The sequence below is a fragment of the Canis aureus genome, chromosome 6 (genome assembly GCF_053574225.1).
Source record: "Canis aureus isolate CA01 chromosome 6, VMU_Caureus_v.1.0, whole genome shotgun sequence".
Taxonomy (NCBI): domain Eukaryota; kingdom Metazoa; phylum Chordata; class Mammalia; order Carnivora; family Canidae; genus Canis; species Canis aureus.
In genome coordinates this window covers 46,509,344-46,530,470 of record NC_135616.1, presented here as the reverse complement: position 1 = coordinate 46,530,470, position 21,127 = coordinate 46,509,344, and the positions used below count along the sequence as shown (strand labels likewise).

Sequence of the window (21,127 nt, the reverse complement as noted above, 5' to 3'; positions counted from 1 at the left end):
AAAGGCACTTTGTAGAAATACAGAAAAGCAGCATTAAGTGACTTGAGTCATTCTTTCCCACTAAATATAAATTTTAATTTTTATATGCTAGACAAAAGAGAAAGTAGACATCCTTCTAGCTGATGCGTTACTGACTCTGGCTGCTAAATGAATAAATTTGCAGTCAGGCCTCTGCAAATGTGGAGATGGGGAGAGGATGGGTATCAAAGATGCCAAATCCATGACTGCTTTCCAGTCAGCCAGGGCTACTCACCTGCCACATCCCCTCCTTCCCCTTCTTTGTCTCTTTCTCTCCTCACTTTTACATTATTTTTCCTCTCCCTTGTGATGGTTCTGTTGCTTTGCTTTGGCTCTTTATTTTTAGATACCCATTTGTGGCCAGATTTCATACTCATACAGTGAAATGGTGTACCTTGGGTGTGGCATTTAATTAAAATTCATAGTGTTAGGTTGTGTTATCCAAAATCTGAGACTTACTAAGAAACACAGAATTTTTTTTAAAGTGAGTTCCATGCCTGGCATGGAACCCAGTTGGGGCCTTGGACTCATGACCTTGAGATCAAGACCTGATCTGAGATCAAGATTCAGAGGTTTAACCAACTAAACCACCCAGGAGTGCCTGAAAAGTGGAGTTTTAATCAAACATCTAGTTGCCAGGGAATTCTGTATTCATAGAGAAAAGAAAAGTTGTAAGACATGTAAAGATTGAACTATCTTTTTTTTGTTGAAGATTTTGTAATTTGTGGGACACCTAGATGGCTCAGTGGTTGAGCACCTGCCTTCGGCCCAGGGTGTGATCCCAGAGTCCCAGAATCGAGTCCCACATCGGGCTCCCTGCATGGAGCCTGCTTTTCTGTGTGTGTGTGTCTCTCATGAGTAAATAAATAAAATCTTAAAAAAAAAAAAAGATTTTATTATTTGACAGAGAGAGAGAGAGAGCACAGCAGAAGTTGAGGGAGAAGCAGGCTCCCCACTGAGCAAAGAGCCTGATGCAGGGCTCAATCCTAGGATCCTGAGATCATGGCCTGAGCCGAAGGCAGATGATTAACCAACTGAGCCACCTAAGCACCCCAGATTGAACTATCTTAATGAGGTTGCTTTTTACAAGCCAGATCAGCTTTTAGGAATAAGTCAGTCAAAACTATAGTTGGCCATAATTTATTGCTGTTTCTGGAGTCTGTTATAAAAAGAAATGCCTTATATTCAGCTTGATTCTTTAACATCATAGACTTTCATTCAGGAGATTTTGATCAATAGAAGAAATTTTTACTCCCAAATCTTAACCTGTACTCTGCACATAACATCTGCATATATGTCTAGCTTAATACTTTTCCATTGCAAAAAAGGCTCTTTCAAGAGTAAAATGATTAAAACTTCGTATATGCAGTTCCTAAAATATCTCAAATAGCAGTTAAAGTAAATTCCTGATGGTTTATAGCTGAGATAGAAGGTTGGCTGTGTAGTTCATCATGCTATGACCAGAGATGATTTTTGCACGTCTATCAGCAGTGCTTCTTGAGGCTGAGGCTTTGAGAAAAAGATTGTAGGAAACTGGCAGTTTTGGGCAGATGTGTATCTATACCTCGGGCATCACTGGTTGTAATTTAACTGTAGCTATGTTGCAACCATCTGGGTAGCCAAACAGCTGAGGTCTGCTCTTGCACATGATTGTAAGTGTGGAGGAGATTTGCTTGACTTCCTAGACACTGGATTTATAAAAAAGGAGATATGTCAAGCAGTAACTATGGTGGCATGCTGCTGGGATGGGTATGTCTGCAGCCAGCTTCCTGGGGTGGCTTCCCTTGGACATTTAAGTGTGTCCTAGCTCTTGGGTGACACGGTGCTGCTGGATTTTTTTTTTTTAAGATACTTTTTATTTATTCATGAGAGACACACAGAGAGAGGCAGAGACATAGGCAGAGGGAGAAGCAGGCTTCCCGCGGGGAGCCTGAGGTGGAACTTGATCCCAGGACCCTGAGATCACGACCTGTGCCAAAGGCACTCAACCACTGAGCCACCCAGGTGCCCCAAGTGCTGCTGGATTTTATGTCAGTTCTACCTTCAGGGTAAATCCCTGATTTCCATAGATAACCTAATCTTTAGAAAGAAAGAACATTAAAATATGGTAGACTTTACCATTTTTTCAGAGTGAGAAACCAAATTACAGGCTCACTGATACAGAATCTTTCAACATTGAAAGTTAACGGCTGATTTCTTGTTCGGGGAGAAAAGCTTACTAACCATTTCCAGACCACTTTAGGATCGATTCTAGAACCCACCATCTTTCCTGATTTATATGACTGTTCGGCTGTGTACCTCCACAGTTAGAGCTATTAGAGTTTTTGCTGATTTGCTTGGCACATCTCCAGCAAAATAGTCCATTAAAATTCAAATCCTTTCCCAATAATTGAGACAATCAATTTACATTAAACAAGGCACAATTATACTTTCATGTACAATTTAAATTCTATAGAAAATAATGAGTGTGCAATAAAGAGGGACACTTATTTTGATGCAAAGGGATGTTTTTATAGTCTGCATAAACAAATCTTTCATATTTTCAAAATAGTTCCCTCATTATCTTTGGTGTAGGAGAACTCTATTGTGTGTTATTTTGATGTAGGGACAAATGTGTGTCCGTGGCTGCATGTTTAATAAGCAATGTGACTTTCTCTCAAAGGCATTTAAATTGCAAGAGCTGAGATAGAATCAGGTAGGTCCTTGCTTGCTGTTCGACATGAATCATTCTTATAAAAAGAGCAAACAAAGAGGATGCAGATTGAGTGATTTTGTTGCCTTTGTGCCTGCCTTAGTGAAATAGGCACCAGGCATCCATCTCTACCTTTGTGCAGCAGACCAGGGATCAAGTGCTCCAGCCTCAGAAAGCCATTCAGAGGAATTTGGGAGGATGCAATTGCGGTGGCTGCATGCCTTTATGCTGAGGGGTTCCTGGGAGAGCCGCAAACCACAGGGACTCAGCTCACCAGGCAGCCAGGCTCGGGGAGTGTGCCCACCCCTCTCCAGCTCTCCTGCACAAGCTCTGAGTAAGACTGGGATTGTCGGTCAGGAAATCTAGAACACTGGAGAAACAGTATTAGGAAGAATATAGTACAAATAATGACAAGCTAGAAAACAAATCCTGTCAGAGCCCGAGAATATATTTGGCTTCCGCTTGCTGTGTCTGTCTGTTTCTATAAACGGTCCAGAATAGAAACCGGATGTTTAAAATCTCTCTCCCTTTCACATGCTTGCCTCCCCCCTCCTGTCTTCCTTCCTCTTCAGTATTAGTAGACTTACTATTTTTATTAGTTTGTATTTATATTCCCATTTTTCAATATTTGCCATTTGTGTGGATAACACATTAATTTTTAATGAAACATTTTCAAACTCTTAGAATAGCTGCATCATAAAAGAAAAACTTGAAATTGATATAGACTCTAAGGCAGCATGTAAACTGAATATTACAATTGTTTTTCCCTCTTACAGGTGGCAAATGCTTATTTTAAAAGATGGTGGATGCTCAACTTAAATCTTATCTTTGTATAGGAGCCTAGGTTTTGTGTCTCATATTTGTGGCACAAAGTGTAACTCAGGTGCCATTCTGATTAAAGTGAAAGAAATATCAAAACAATGTTAGTGCTCTCTAATAATTTTTCTTCCTATCTACAAGTACATTTTTTTTGACAAGCCTCACTGCTGTTAAAGAAAGTCAGTCGTGGCTTAAATTGAATCTTGAGCATAATTTTTCATTGTCGTTCTGTTGCAGAACTACAATTTTAACAAAGGCAGCATTAGTTTCTTTGAGTAGTTTATTTTCTCCAGTCAGGAATTATTTGTAATTTTGTGCTTGTGAAATTGAAATTAATCCTGGAAAATATTTAAACAGTTTCATAATACATGCTGTTCTCAGAACTAAAGCTCTGCAGTCTACTTTGGAACTGCAAATTAATAAGTATAGCTTCTTCCAGAAGTTTCTTATAGGAAGCATGGACATTGAAGATGTGGCATCTTAGAGACTTTTTCCCACTCACAAGTCAGAAGGAAACAAATAATCAATTTTATGTGGGTAACTTAAATTGTATTTGAATCATTATATAAACATGCACATACTCGCACATATGGTATGCTTATATATCTAAGCTTGTATTTTTGCATTAGAAGAATATATATCACTTCACATTTTATTCTCTAAAGTAAAAATTTTTAAATAGTATTTACCTTTCTCAAGTACATTTACTTATTCTGAACATTAACAAAAAATATATATATTTTTTCCAAATATTTGTATTTTGTATCCTAAATAAAGATGACTAAATGTTTTGGGGAACACTGTGTGTATTCTATGAGCTGAACTGCACAGAATGGCATTTTAAAGAGTCAGAGACACCTGAAAGATTAGTGACCCCCCCTGTCCTAGCATCTACTTCTCACCCTCCATCCTCTACCCCAGCAGACACTTTCTAGGTAAGGAAACAGACCTGACGACATAGGGTGACTCCTAAGATATGGTTCAGGTATTGACCAGAATCTGTGATTTCTGACTGCTGCTCTAGTGTTTTCTACTGAACTCACTCAATAATGTGTATGTTTCAAGAAGGAGGGAGGAAAATATTAAGTGCAGGTAAATAGATGTTTAGTAAAGCCGGCTGATCCAGTAAGCTTGAGACCAGAAGTTGGATGGTTAATTCAAAGGTCAGGAAATCAAAACAAGTGATCGATATGTTGAACGAAGACATTTTCTTTGTGTATGGATCACCCAATTTGGAGTGTCACATCAGTTTTTCTGGGTGCACCACACCAAAGCTGCATCTTCTGGTGCCTCCAATTTGGGTTTCTTTAAACCAGCCGAGGACATAAAGACACTTGGGGAGAAACTTCCCTGCAGAATTGACTGTTTCAATGACCCCCTCCCACCATGTCTTTTACAGTTATTACACACACACTTAATTTGACAGACTTTGTAAAAAACAAAAACAAACCCTCTGCTTTGTTGATTCTTTCTAAATCACTCCACTTTGTTTTCATTGAATCAGCAGTCATATTTCTGAGTTCACGAAACATTAAGTTATGCTTGTGTAAGCAGCAGAACCAGGCTTGGAAAGAGACACAACTGCCTGGAAGCACTGCATGACTGGTGGGAGCAGTGGTGAGCAATCGTACTGGGAACTGGCAGCCAGTGGCCACAGGTACTGAGTGTGTCCTGGACTTTACTCAGTACCTTTTATGGAGAACAAAGGAGAGTGTTGGTTCATTAGATGGTCAGGGTAAGTGGCCATCAGTTCAGGGAGCTTCAGCTCTACTTTGGAGGGAACCAGTGGAGTCAGACAAATGAAAATAGGCAGAATGCTAACTCATTTTATAAGAGGAATCTGCAGAGCATGCTCCATGGACATTTATTCCCTTTGTACCAGAGAGGAGACAGCCAACCTGCAGGCAGAAGAAAGGGAGCTTTCCCTGTTCCCTTTGCCCTGTTCCCTTATCTTCCCCTGGGTCAAGAAGATGAGGCTCATACCACCCAAAAGTTGGGCCAACGGAGCATTCTTTTTTTTTTTTTTAATATTTATTTATTTATTTATTTATTTATTTATTTATTTATTCATTCATTCATTCATTCATTCATTCATTCATTCATTCATTCATGAGAGACAGAGAGGCAGAGACACAAGCAGAGGGAGAAGCAGGCTCCAGGCAGGGAGCCTGACACTGGACTCAATCCAGGGTCTCCAGGATCACACCCTGGGCCAAAGGCAGCGCTAAACTGGAGAGCCTCCCAGGCTGCCCTGGAGCATTCTTATACCAAGCGAACTTTCCACAGCCGCTTGGCAGTCAAAGCAGTGGCCATTATTCAGCCTAGAGAGTCACTGCTCATGTATGGATTTGTGAGTGACCTGCTACTCATTTGGGGAAGATAGGGGTTGTAGCCCTGCATTCTTTAGGGAGCTGATCTATTCCTTGCATCAAGTGTCCTAGAAGGAATGCTTTCTTAGGTGGTTGGGCTGCTGAAAATGCAAATGGTTTCCAAATGGGCTTAGATAAATTCTTGGATTGAGAACCTATGCCTGGGTACTATAAATGCATAAAGTCCCTTTCCTAGAATGATGATGAACGAAGAAACCAACAAGTAATGAACAACTAACCTCTGTTCTAAATTGGGTGAATGTAATTTTTCTACTTATCTTTTTTATCTTTTTTTTTTTTTTTTGTCCAAGCATCCATCCATTTTTCCTTTTTTAGATCATAGTATTTGCCAAAATGGTGATTATAGCACACAGCTGCTTCACACACCAAAAAAATGATACAATATAGCTGCCTCTTTACTGCCTTGCTACCTTTGTTGTGGCCCAAAGGGATGGGACAGCATTTTTCCCTATGTATTTTATGAACAATCAGTTCCACAAAATGGTCTTTGAGAAAAGCCTTACAGGATTTAATTTGGGACATTTTGCGTAAAGTCTACCCACTCTTTGGAGCCGCAAGATATACATTAGTATATTAAAATTGCCTTGAAAATCTTAGAAATCATTAGATATTTTTAAAGTTTAAGTTAGCTTTCATTGAAATAATAATATAAATAAGAATATCTGTAATACTTTAAAACTTTACAGCCAAGGGTGTACAGATAGGGCATGAAGGGCTACAGGCTGCCCTGCAGGAGACAGATCGCCTGTCTAAGCAGAGAAGTGACCATGTGGCACCTCCCAGAGGATCACATGGTTTCTCATGGCTCTGTGATCATCGTTCATCCCTTCACCACTGTGTTCCAGCTCTGGGCTTTACTTTCACTGCATTTTCTTTGTACTCTATGGTGTGGTATGATCACCAGGTCCATGCTCTCTCTCTCACAGGCAGGAAGAACTGCTCATGGCTACAGCATACACAGGCACTGCCAAACAGCAGGTCTTTTAGCTGCAGGTGAACTTTGAGGTGTGATGACCCAAGACTGTGTTGTGGAATGGATTTCATGAGAAATAGGAGGACTTGCATATCTCTATCACTGCCGACGTGGCTGTGATGAGCAAGAAGAGTAAACATCTTTTTCTCAGTCCAAAGGCTCTCAAAAAGGACTTTTTGTTTATGTTCTTCCTTCTCAGGGATCTAGAATCATTTCTGAGAATCTACAGAAAGATTTGTGTTCATTTCATTATTAATTTGTTCATTCGGTGTTTATATATACACACTTAAGATAATTCCTGATTGTCAACTGTGGTAGCAGGGACCTGTGGCAGGCTTCGGGGTGAAAGATGCAGGGGGCTGAACCCTGGTCTTGGAGAACACACAGGCCAGATGTTCTTGCCTATGTTTCTTGAAGTCTGAAATACCTTTTCTTTCTCGGCCTAGAGACTTCTTGTTTCTGAAGAGTCAGGTCAGTTGTCATCTCAGGGAAGCCTTCCTTAACTCACTGTCCACATTCTTCAACACTTGTTCAAACCACACTTTGATCAAGGGCACAGGACGTCATAGTTATTCTTTGAATGTCTGACTTGTTAGACAGGAGTTCCTTGAGAGCAGGGCCTATATCCTGGTCATTTTTGTTTCTTATGCATGTAGCCCAATGCCAGGCACTACAGGATACTCACTCAGTGAATTGTTAATGGTTTTTATCTTCAAGTTCGCCTTTTTCAGTCTGCCAGAACTGTAGAAGGGGGAAAAAATAATGAGTTAAAAGCAGAATTTATGTGTATGTACAACTTTTAAAAAATACTTTATAACCTCTTATCTATATCCTAACATTTGGAAAAAAATCTTCAATATCTGTGTTTTTAATGACTATCATTAAGTAATACAAATCTAAAGTTTTATTGTGTAATGATGGGTATCCAGTAAACACTCGATAAATATCAATCACAACCATTTAATATGCTTTGGTCTCATTAAAACAGGAAGAGCTCCCTCACTCTATTCAAGCCATTGAACTACTCGTTGTGTTATTAGTTGCTTCTTAAGGTTTGGAGGTCATGTTTAATGGAGCTGCTGGTTAGGGTTGTTAGCAGTTACGTAAATGTCTTTGACTTTACAAATTTTATGACAGTCGTTTGGAATGAGTTATATATTTTCCAAGCCTTCAGTTTCCCCAGTGGCCTGATATATTAAAGAATGATTGTTAACTTGCAAATCTGGTGAGAGGTTTTTTTTTTTAATCAGCCAAATTTGACGTTTTACATAATGCTAGTGATTGCTGTATCACAGGCGATGGAGATAATATAGAATCGAGGGAAGGGAAAAATTTTCTTGTTTTACATGGCCAGGCAGAACAATCCTTGGAAAGCTGATCCTTGGAAAGAGGTTATCATTTCTTGTTCCAACCGAATATACTCAACTTCTGTTATGTCTCCCACTTTAAAATAATCATTTCTGTGACCTGTGTCTGGAGCGCTCCAGTTTTTCCACATGGCCCTTAAAAGATAGGGCCATCAGTCTTGCATTCATAGTTATTTTGAATTATGCCACCATGTTCAGCTGCAGGGTTGTCTCCTGCAGGGCCTGGCTGGATCAGAGAGAGAGTCCTGGGCTCCTCTAGCTTTTTGCTAGAACAGGAAGGCCTGAGCGAGTGTAGGTGAGCAGCCCAGGCAGGGCCCTTCCTCCCTCCCGCACTTCACCCCCTGCTGGGGTACATGCTCCCATTTTGGCTCCAGATCTCCCTCTCTTGAGCATGAAGAGTAAATGACCCCAAGGAAAGGCTGCAAAATGTGTTTGGGCTTGCTCTCTAGATATCTCACATGAGAACTACTACATGGAAGGTTGGGTTGGTGAGGCTAATGGAAACTCTGAGCTCTCACTGAGGACCATTCTTGCTTAATCCTCCCTAGTTAGGCACCCCCTCCTCTTCTCTCCCATGCTTCTGTTTTCCAGCACTTGGAGCACTGCATTCATGGCATTGTACATCCTCTCCTGTTGTCAGATTGTGAAGTCTCCAATCTTGGACATTCAAGTGTATAAAACTATGTGAATTAATGAATAATCCTCCAGGAACTGCAACTCTTTTAACTTAAAAGCTGTTAGCTGATGCTTAGTATTAATATATACTGATTGCATATGTGCCCTCGTTTCTTTCCATTAGCCTTTTAGGATTGGAACTCACTTGGCTTTTATTAGGCAGTTTTTCAACCTCTTACGTTTTTCAACCTTTAAGCTATAATATGATTTGGTCCATCCAAAGCAGCAACAGCAATAGAAACAACAAAAACCAGACAAAGGAATGTGAATACCTGTTACATGATAGGAACTACAGGCCATGGAGATCTACAAAATAAATTAAATGATCCCTGACTTCTGTTCTCTGGAGAAAGAGGTATGAAGTCCTACTCTAGCTCCATAGGCCCCATGTAGTAAAGACTTTGGTAGAGATGACTGTGTACCTGCATAGGAACACTGAAGAGAGATACAAATCTGGTCTGGGAGATGTTGGAAGACTTTCTGGAAGAAGGAACACCAAAACTTAAATTTATTTTTTTTAAAGACTTATTTATTTATTTTAGAGAGAGAGAACGAGCTCAGGGGGGCACAGACGGAGAGGCAAAGAAAGTCTTAAGCAGACTCCGTGTTGAGTTCAGAGCCCCTTGTGGGGCTGGATCTCATGACCCTGAGTCCATGACCTGAGCGGAAACCAAGAGTTGGACGCTTAACTGACTGTGCCTCCTAGGCACCTCCACGACTTAACTTTAGAGGGAAGTCTCATGCCAGGCAGAGAGGAAACCTGGAGAGAGAAGTGATGTCATATGGAATAGCAACAACACACAGGGCCATGTTGGAAGGTGGGAAGAAGCAGGAATGCACTGGAGATCCATGCCAGAGACCTACCTGTCTCTGCTTCCCATAGGTATTAGGGAACCAATGAAGAGTGGTAAATAGGGCACAATAGTGGGTTTGCATTTCAAATTGTTCACACTAGTGGTAGCCTGAAGGGTGGATTTCAGGGAGCCTAGTAGGGAAACAAGACAGGAAATGATTGGTGCCTGTGATAGAGATGAAGAGGAGGGATAGATTAGAGAAATATTTAGGAGGTAAAGTAGCTGTTGATGGGATATGAGAAGTGTAGAGAAATCAAGAATCAAATAATATTGCTCATGACTATTACTATTAGTACCTATTTCTTTGGTCTAAATCCCAGTGGGTTTTTAAAAATTAATTAATTTTTATTTGAGAGAGTATGTGTGCATATACACGACTGGGGGAAGGGCAGAGGGAGAGAGAATCCTAAACAGGTTCCACACACAACATGGGGCCTGACATGGTGCTCGATCTCATGACCTGAGCTAAAATCAGGAGTCAGACGTTTAACAAACTGAGCCACCCAAGTGCCCCCCCAGTGACATTTTTTTATTTCTCTGGGAATGAACCTACAGGAGGCCTGAAAAGCTAATGACTTTTAAAATGACAGTTGTTGGTCATATTTCCATTTGGCTTTAATTTTCCCTAACACAAGTCTAATTTTTATTTTCAGATTTACGTATATTTCTATGACTATTCACACTAGATTTGTAGTTTTTACAGGAAGCACTTTAAATCCCAAGAAATGAGTGTCAAGAATTGTATCAGAAGAGAGATTGTAGCTGATTTACTAATTCCCAACATTTCAAATGTATAGTCGTCCTTCACCTTCCAGCCAGGCTGCTCCCTGTTCCCTGCAGTACACCGACCGTACACCTGGTACTGTCCTTGGTGCTTGGTAAAAGGGTCCTCCTTTATAGGACAGACACCTAAATAGATAATAAAGTATATATACTGTAATAAGCATAGATACTTTTCTTTGGCCAGCCCTACTGATTATAACTCTAAGCAGTATATTATTTCTAGGAGAAGAGCATTAAAATAATCAAATCAAAATATTAAGTAATCAAAATGTCCAATATTAGAAGATTAGTTACATAAACGGCTTACATAAATTCCCTACAATGGAACTCTAAAATGCCAATAAAGTCACTTATTCATAGAAAAGTGCTTATTGACATGACAGATGTTCAAAATATCTCCATATCTGCAAGGGGAAATAGGATAAAAGTAGTATATCTTATATGATTTCATTTTTGCCAAAAAAAATAGATACAGATATATACCCAAAATATCTTCTTCACACTCTAGCTTTTATATCCCACACATGTGGACTCAATTTTTGCTCTGTGCCAACTCATATGTGGAACTCGGCATCTCTCTGAGTTCCCCAAAAGGCTTCATATGCACAAAGCACTGCTGATCAGCATGGGTGTTACTGTAGAGGATATTATAAGAAAGAAGATGATGGGCATTCATACCACACATCCCGTAGAAGCAACCTATCAGTCTCCATTGATATGGTTCTCTCTTTCAAAGTCCTTTCAAGACTGTATTTCCACTCAGGCACCTATGTCTTCTCTCTGGCTTTTTCTCTCCTTATCACTCTCAGTCTTTGCTTTGTCACACCCTGAGAATGCTAATTCCTTACCCCTCTGTTATGGAAAATAATCCAAATTGGCCCCAGCACATACATTCAAGGAGCCTGCATCTGGAGTAAAAACCTCACACCCATACACATACAGCAAAAGAAAGTTTAATAAAATAGTACTTACCTTCACTGTAGACTGCAATCCATATTTTTTTTTTATTTTATGATCTACTAGTGGCTCATGACCCAGAGTTTAAGAAACTGCATAGGAGGCCAGCTCATGAGCACAGAACTTCAGCAGTACCTCTGGAATCTTCTCAGATTATCAAATTGTTTCACCCAAACACCCAGTAAATACATTGTTGCCCATCCTGTTACACAAACACACACACAGGCACATACATGTGCACACCTAGGAGTGTCATAGTTTACTTAGCTGTTTCTAAGCACTGGGGTTATTGGTGTATTTTCTTCAGTTTTCCAAGAATTTGTAAGTTTCCTGCACTGAGCACGTGTTACTTTGTAAAAGGAAATGGAAACAGTAGAAAAAATTTTAAAGACAAGGCTCTGCTCCTTTTTCTCAGAAACCCTCCCTGACTAACCCCTTCCAAGCATGGTTAGCTTCCTCCCTCTGTTTGTTCATTTTGCCCTTTTGATTTCTTGTCCAGCACTTGTATCTTTGCCTTATAATGATCTGTTTTCATCATGTTTTCCTCCTGGTTTCCTTCCCCGCCCCTGGCTTCATCACCGTCATAGACCTCTTCTCCCTTCCCTCTGTAACAAGAGTCCTTTTTTTTTTTTAAGTTATTATTTATTCATTTGAGAGAGATGAGAGAGCGATCATATAAGTGGAGGGGGAGGGGCAGAGGGAGAAGTGGGCTCTCAGGGCTGGATCCGAGGACCCCAGGACCATGATCTGAGCCCAAGGCAGACACGCCCAATCGACTGAGTCACCCAGGCACCCCTGCAATGAAATTCTTAAGCTGAAATCCAAAGATTAAGTGAATCTTCCAAAAATGGATGCAAAAATCTAATGTTTATGCATTTCTTTTCTGGGAATCAGATCCAGTTAGTTTTTGAGTGCCTGCATTATGCCAGGCAAGGTTCTAGGTCTGATCCTCAGTCAGACTCTCAAAAACATCAAAGAATTCCTGACCTCCCCCCATTCTCCATACTTACTCTGTTTAGTTTCCTTGCCTGGAATGTCGGTGCCATGAGTTGAGACTTGTCTGTCTTGCTCATCACCAGTCTCCTGCCTAGAACAGTGCCTGAGGGATCCCTGGGTGGCGCAGTGGTTTAGCGCCTGCCTTTGGCCCAGGGCGCGATCCTGGAGACCTGGGATCGAATCCCACGTCAGGCTCCCGGTGCATGGAGCCTGCTTCTCCCTCTGCCTGTGTCTCTGCCTCTCTCTCTCTCTCTCTCTCTCTCTCTCTCTCTCTCTGTGACTATCATAAATAAATAAAAATTAAAAAAATTAAAAAAAAAAAAAAAGAACAGTGCCTGAAACATAGTGGGGCACTCAGAAAGTGAAACATTTCCAGTGATTCAACATTATGAGGTAGAAAAGACCTTTCTTTTACTATCCCCATTTTTCAGAGTTGAATAAATGTCATGATGTTACTTAAGAAAAGAGGTAAAGGTAATCACAAGCATCAGGAGACTCTGGAAAGTCAACCTGGGCTTTATGCTCAATGCTGTCACAGAATTGACTGTTGTGGAACAGCATTCCATCAGCACCTGCATTGGGGTCTGTCTCCTTGTCTCTCAGGCTGGACCCTGTGGTTGCCTAGGCTCTTTCTGTCTCTAAATTCCACTCCTTGGTAGGCTCAGGGCCCCAGGCCAAGTCTATAGGATTAGCACAGTAGGAACACCCAGACCTCCTGACTCCTAACTCTTAGGTTACAGAAGGTACAAGGCTTTTGAGTTTTGCTTTCCCTTTGGCTTCATGTAATATGGTTCATTTTGTGTTTGAAGGTAGTTCATTCTATAGAAACCAGACTGGGTATTGTTTAAACAGTGGGCTGAAGTCTCAAGGTGACATACTGGCCCACCAAGATCTACAAAAACATGAGTCCCAAACTCACCCTTGTGCAATTACTGATGCGGTATGAATGTCTGATACTGCGGATGTATGTTCTAAACCTAAGGAACTCCTGCAGAGAATGATCAGATTATCTCATTTTGCCGTCAATTATATTTTGAGATGTTAAGTGGGTAGAATAACTGCTGTTTCTGGTTAAGCAGATTCTCTCAACTAACGAAATATTTTTAAAATCAGGCAATTCCATCTCTAATCCGAATTGTATTTTGTATATTTTCTTCAGACATTTTTTTTGTGTGTGTGACTAGGACTGTGTTTAAAGTTCAGCTTTGTGTGTGGTATTCCTGTGATAATTTCAGTACATAAAATAAGATGTTTACAAAAGCCAACCTGAGACCGATACTATACAGCAGTTTAGCAGCAAATTTCTACTCTGGGTATTTAACAATAATTGGGATCTTTCTATTGGCTTTATATAAACTCAGATTAGTAGTAAAATCTAAGCACCAGCCCATTTGGCAAACTCCTGCACTTCAAGCTCACAAATTTGCTTCTGATTGTGCTTTTCATTCGCACCTAGCTCAGATTTTTGCTTGGTGCTTTTTTAAATCCTCTCATTTACATACTGTGGTAAATTTAAAATGAGAACAGATGAATGCTGCTAAACTTTCCTATTTCACTGATGAATATGGTATTTTGCTTCAACTATCTAGCTGTTATATATTCAATGACCTTTAAAACATGAAATAGATACTTCTTTTTCATATACGCTGTGCAAGATGGATTATTAGTATTGTCTTCCCTTTGAGACAATGGGTCTGAGACGTACAGCCTGAGCAGAACACCTGAGAACTAATTGTCACAGGATAAAAAATTAAGTTTTCTGTTGACAGGCTACACTGTCATTGGGGTGGAAAGGCCTCCTTAACATGGGGTCATCTTGGGACTGTACAGGTAATGCATCTTCTCCAAGTGCATATCTTCCTGCCCTGAAGTCCAGGACATTATGGTCTACGTATCCCACTGGGGTATTAGGAAGCATAGCTGAAGTATGAATAAGAAAAGAGGTAGCGTTTTAGGGGGTGGCTAATATGGATTTGGCTCTAGCTAAGCGTAATATATTATTATTTCATTTATTATTACTATTGATAGTCATGGGCTTGTTCTCCAGAGGAGCAGAGTGTGGCTTGGGGAGGTGTCAAGGAAAAAATCAGAGCCTGACAGGAGTTAAGGCAGTAAGAACAATTGTATTCAGGACCTATTGCAAATTGGGGGCAGGAGGAGAGACCATAATATAGAAGTAGCCTCAATTTCAAATTGGAAGAGAGAGTGGGGTTCTATAGGTGAGGAGCAGGATGGAGTGGGTGCAGGAGAATCCGTGGATGGAAAGATGGCAAAAGGGGGTTCTGGCTAAAGCAGCCCGAGAGAGGACTCTTCCTGAAAGCAGGCAGGGTGAACATATACCAGCTGGAGAATGGTAAGAGGAGGAGGAATTCTGATCAGATGTCAAAGTTGATCAAATATCAGACAATATTCTGGGCAATGCAGGCCTGACAAGGGCAGACCCTGAAGCCCAAAGTCAAAGCCGAGTTGAGAAGGAGGCTCAGAGAAACCCGACCAGGTTTGGTCAAAAGTTTTTATCAGAGGTCACATTATGAAATCATTGAGGTTTCTAAAAGCATGCTCCACCTGTAACCTGCACTGTCTCCCGGTTACATCGGCCTGTCTCCACTGGTGCTGAGCAGCTGGAGAGAAGAGCTCACTACTGGCTCCCGTGTCTTGCACAGTGAGCGACACAGCAGCCGGATGAGACCATCTGTGTGGTTAGGATTTCAGTAAGTGCACCAGATGTGCCGCTCACAGTGCGGGTGTCTGCTGGTCCGAGAAAATTTCCTGGGGGAGGTAGAATAGATTAACTTTGTAACAGCGTTCATTTTAGTTTCCATAAGCCAAATCAGTATTAATTTTAAGGTTATGTATACTGCTTTTAATAAAAATGTTACAATGCATAAAATAAGAAAAACTGAGGGCACAATTTTAAAGAAAAGTACAACAGTATTAAAAGAAGGAATATAAGGTTTTAAAAGCTGCAACAAAAACTTTCCTAGGCAATTTTGCAGTCTTTTTCTCTCCTCATGTGGAAAAGTGGGCCAACTGCTAAACATATAATTGCTTTGCTTCAATCTATCTTGATCACACTCAATTGGGCTAAGAAACCGGAGGCTCTGGAATTTAATAAATGACCCTAAATCAAAATGTCTACTCCAAATTCAGCTTGATAGAAAGCCAAGCTGGTGTCACTATATCTCGCTCTAGGCAAACCCGATATATTAAATCCAAATTTCCAAAATGGATTAGTTAAGTGGTCATTCCTCACTTAGCAACAGAATCCTTTTAGTAAATTTTCCTCGGAATGCTTATAAACTGTGATTCACTTGGTTAGAACCCTCTGTGCCACATTTCAAGGGCAGAGTACATTTGAGGATGTGACCCAACAAACCAGCCATTTCATGTTTCTCCCAGGATTTGTTAGGGCACTTATCCTGGGCCCTAAGGGAACAAACATGGGTCACAATGGGCTCTGAGCCCAAGGCATGCATTTTCAGAGACTGGAGGAGTGGAATGATTACCTTCCCCTAGCAGGGAAGGGGGCACGCAGGGGGAGCTCGGAGCACTAGCCTCCCCTCTGGTCTTCACCAGCCAAGTTTTGTGTGTCCTCCAACTCATCCAGGGCATGCAGCAGCTTGTAGAGTTTGTCTTGATGGAAAGTCTTGCCTCTCCTTCCTCTTCTTGTGTTGGTCAACTGAAAGGAAAAGCCTGATGTAATTAGGTGTGAGAAGATGGGTTAGGTTCTGTCTTCATCCTTGATCCTGCCCTTGCCAGTGAGGAAATTCCTTCCCTTACAGTTCTGGAGCTGGTCTGGGTCATGCAGGTGCAGGTCATGTGTTCACTGGGCCATTCGGGTTATTGAAAGCTAAAAGATGTGTGTGGGGAGGTGCATCTTAGGGGATTTGTTCACAGAGCCTGCAGTAGAGTCAGGACAAATTTGGGCAGACAGTGGCAAAAGAAAAAGTATTTTTAAAAAATGGATGCCTCAGTTATAATGAAGGCAGTGTGGAAGAATCTGCTTTGGAAAAAGATTTCTTAGAAGACATTAGAGTGAGCTGTTAGCTGTGCCTGTGATTCTTTTCATGCAAACACATAAGGAAAATCAGTCTTTTCGCCTTTATTTTTATTCTAATATACCTAGGTCAGAGTGGGTCACTCCCAGCATTAAAAAGGGGAGGTGGGGCCAGGGAAAGTAGTTTACCTTTTGTCTTTGGTGAGAGGGAGGTTCTTTCTTTCTTTTCTTTTTATTTTGAGGGGGCAGTCTTCCATCTTTATTCCCTCTTTCTCATTGTGCTTTTTCCTGGACCTTTTATTATGCTTTTATTTAACTTCCTATTGTGGGATTGGCCTGGGGGAGGGGTGTGGCCAGAGCTCAGCCTGAAGGTCTTTTGGTGGATGCTGTATTTTTAATAAATGTGAAATACCCTCATCGTGCTGTCTTCTAAAGAACATTTGTTTTTTAAGGGTCTTTGTGCATTCATCTGGGGAAAAAAAAAAGCAACCAAATCTGCTCTATTCAAATTCCAAATTCTAGGGGAGCAGATTGTCACAGAATATACAGAGATGAACTTCCAAAAATGAAAATGGATGCAGGAATTAGAGGTATTCATCTCGCATGCTAGAAACATTAGTGCTTGGAGTAATAAATGGGTGTCCTGCTTTATCACAATTGGCTTATTGATTATTTCCTAATTTTTCTTTATGCAAAGAATCCTGTGGATATTCAAGTTTAGCCTGTGTCTCTTGTGTTGATCCTGGAGAAACGAAGGAAGTTTCATTCTCTCTGTCCAATCACAATGAAAATTATCACAAAACTAGAGATAACTCATGTAAATGTCCACATTGTTTCAGAGTTGGTTTTGCATCCAAGGCACAGTTCTTTCTTTTTAAATGTAATAAAGCAGCCATGCAGAAAATAGAGGGAAAGAATCTACCCTTTAAGTAGAAATGCCTTGGCTTTGCCTGGTGCATCAGTCTCCATTTTCATAATGGCTTCCCACCATTGTTGACTGACATTGTGCATTGAGAAATGTTTTTTTTTTAAATGCAGTATATTTATTTCCAAACTTTTTGCTGGTGGCAGTCCTTGTGCAAACATGACATTTGTACTGTTGGTGGTTGATGTCAAAGTACAGTATCTTAAGTTTAATGTTTCATTAGTTTTAGAAAGCTTTTGTCATTAATGTATTGATTGAAGTCACTCAGAATTGATTCTTGAAAGATCATTTCTGTGTTTGTATGATTGCAACCTCATGCATGCTTTATGAATTTCATTTGGCACTCTCCATCCCCTCAGTTAAGTGGTTATCAAGGGTGGTTATCATCACTTACAACATGAGGAAAGCAAGAGACCGAGACTTTGTTGACTTGCACTGAGCCAGCATTGCTGCTGGACTGGCATGTGCTTTCTTCTCTTTTTGGCTGCAATATCTACCATATCTCTCTGTGTCAGAAATATAATTAAGCATCCTGGTATGGATAGAGATGTCTCTGTAGGAACCTTCAGGATCCATCCTGATATGAGGTCTCAAGAGGTACAAGACACAGTTCAATTTGATCTTGACTTTGTGTCTGAGCAAGTCACTAATTCTAGGAGCATACTTCTTACAAAGAAATCTGGTCATTCAAGATGATGATCTTACGATCTTTGCTATAAGAGTAATTCATCCACACCTTCAGCCTTATGGGCCCAGGACCCTGTCTGTACTCTCATTTCATGCCTTAAGGGTTCTTGGTTCCAGACTTCTTGACTCCCAGTTTTTGTGGTTTGATAGCCATTATACATTGTACTAAACCTGTTGCTACCATGTACAAATTTTCTGACACACCTCACAGTAATGATAATTATTACATACTACATAATTATATAACACGTAATAAATATGTAGTAAATTATCATTACAATTATTATCATTATTATAGCAGCAGCTGGGGCACCTGAGTGGCTCAGTCACTTGAGTGTCCAACTCTTGATTTTGGCTCAGGTTATGATCTCAGGGTCATGGAATCAGGCCCTGTGTCAGGCTCCACACTCAGCGTAGAGTCTGCTTGTCCCTCTCCTTATGCTCCTCCCCCTGCTTGCTCTCTTTTTCTCCCTCAAATAAATAAATGAAATCTTTAAAAAAAGAATTATTATAGCAGCAGCTAACTTTAGATAGTATTGTCTTTGTTTTAAGTACTTACCTTTATTAACATGTCTAATTCTTACATCAACCCTATGAGGCAAGTACTACTGAGGAAACTGAGGCACAGTGGAGTCACACAGCTACTACAGGGCAGAGGTGGAAGTTGAACCCATGCAGCATTGCTCCCATGTCTATGAAGAAGGGATGCAGATGTGAAGAATCTTAGGAATATTTTAGCTCCCATCATACCAATATTTATTTATTTATCTATTGACTGATTGATTTTTAAAGATTTATTTATTTATTTGATAGAGCAAACCTGCAGGGAGGGGCAGAGGGAGAGGGAGAGAGAGAATCTTAAGCAGACTCCGCAGTGAATATGGGGCTCGATCTCACGACTCTGAGATTATGACCTGAGTAAATGAAAAGTCAGATGCTTAACTGACTAAGCCACCCAGGTGCTCTGCATGCTACCAATTTTTAAAGAGTTCTTGCTGTGGTACCAATCAAATATGGTATTATTTTATGTTTTCTGAGCTGCTATCCTGGCACTAAACCATGACTGTGGTCCCACAGCAGCATCCAATCAGTATCTGGAGTCCCAACATACATGACGTAAGTGTTGTACACATATCTTACACCTGAGTATCCTGTGTCTCCATGTGAAAACCTGACATGCCGATCAGTGGGATAAAATGTGGGTAGAAAGCCTAAAACAGTCACCCTCTCAAATATGTTTCTGTTACCTTAATTTGAGATTGATGAATAGTGAGAAGGAAATGAAGAGTAATGATAATTTAAAATAAAGGAATGGCAGGAAGGGCAATTTAGTAAAATCTTTTCTCCCCATAATAAAAAACGTCGTTGCTAAGTATGACAATTTACTGTGACATGACACTCAGTGCCCTACAAGAGGTTTGCCTGACTCCAGAGCCTGCGTGCTCGCTACACCACACTGTCTTTCTTCCTCTAAAGGGGATGATGGTACCAGTGGACCTAGAGAAGCAGTGACTCTCGGGGGACTTGTCAAGACGCAGTCAGGTAGATTCTGAGAAGTGTTGCCAGGAACAAAAGTCACTGGAAAAGTGGAGGAACCTTACAAAAAGGCTACCTGGGGACAATAGGTGTATGTCAAAGAAAAAAAAAGGACAACCCCTTGCCCAAGTGTGAATAGAAGGCAATGCTGATATACTCAGGAAGGCAGTGAGTTTCTCATCTGTTCGCACATGTTTTTGAACATGTTAATGCTTTCCACATCTTACCACTCAGGGAGAGTATTGCCTATCTGTTGCAGTATGTTTGTTCCATTTTTAGGCTGTGTGTGGCTCCTTTCTGTTACAGTGGAGTATTAATGTTATGGATCTGGGTGGAGTATGAATGTTATGGATCTGGGTGGAGCAGAAGGGTGTTATTCATCAGCAAGACCCAAACTAGATTTATAAAAAAAACTTTAATTGAGCAGTTTATCAGGTGTTAATCATGTGCATATATGAAATATAAATGTATATATGTTTTCTCTTTTTTGTTCATCCAATTAGAGGCCTCTACTTAAGGCAAAATAAAGAGACACAATTTTTTTTCCCACAAAATGCATGGTTTCTTCCTTTAAATGCAGAGTTTGTGCAGTGAGCACTATTGAATAAGAGTGTCTCTATGATTTGCAGCAGCGCAACTATCAGTTTTCCCTGAGGGTACACGTGAGGTTGGAATCAGTAGCAGCCAGGAATGGTCCACCAGAGTGCTTAACTGGCAAAGTGACTGATCACCACCTCACCACTGTGAAGCCTGGAAATTTCCTCTTCACTGACAGTTGACACAGCCCAGTCTTGGGGAACATCTAATTGGACATTTTAACACAGGCAAAGATGTTTTGGAGGATAAGCAGCCCAAACCTCCATTTCCACAAGCTTGAGGAATCATGGGTCCAGTGGGGGCAAAGTGCCAAGGGCGCATGTTGATCATTAAGAGTGGGGGGACAAGGCTGGGGGTGAGTGCATAACTTTCTCTCAGTGATGTCACCGTCACGCTGATAAGCTCCCAACGTCCAGTCTTGCCTGGGAGTTCTTACTCCCGTTTCCTATTTGTGTGCACTTCTGCCAGCCATTTGTGGGGCTTGCTGCATCTCTCAGGTGGTTGAAGTCAGCGGCCTTTGGCTGCGCCTTCCAGCTCACCTGAGGGGAACCATGATTCCCAGTAGGGCACTGCCTGTTGTATCTTATTGCTTAATTATTATACCTATTTAATGCCACTTAGAACATTGTCAGCTGTTGAGAAAGGGTAATTATCACTAGTCAAATGAAAAACACTTTTTTGGCTGCCTTACGGATACACATTTTACTGGTACCTTGATACATAATGAAGCCTGATAGCAAAACTTTTGCTTGTCTCTTCTTCAAGCCACAGCTGTTTCCCTGCTAAATTCATCCCATCTGTCTTCCCTTCCGTAAAGCTGTAGGCAGTATAGCATAAGTACAGAAGCAGTTCAGTGCTATT

General features: G+C 40.8%; 1 protein-coding gene across 12 annotated transcripts in view; it reads left to right on the top strand.

Moving 5' to 3' along the window:
• SDCCAG8 (SHH signaling and ciliogenesis regulator SDCCAG8) overlaps positions 1-21,127 on the top strand; it is a 236,079-nt gene that overhangs the window by 179,987 nt on the left and 34,965 nt on the right. The gene's annotated exons all lie outside the window — the stretch shown is intronic.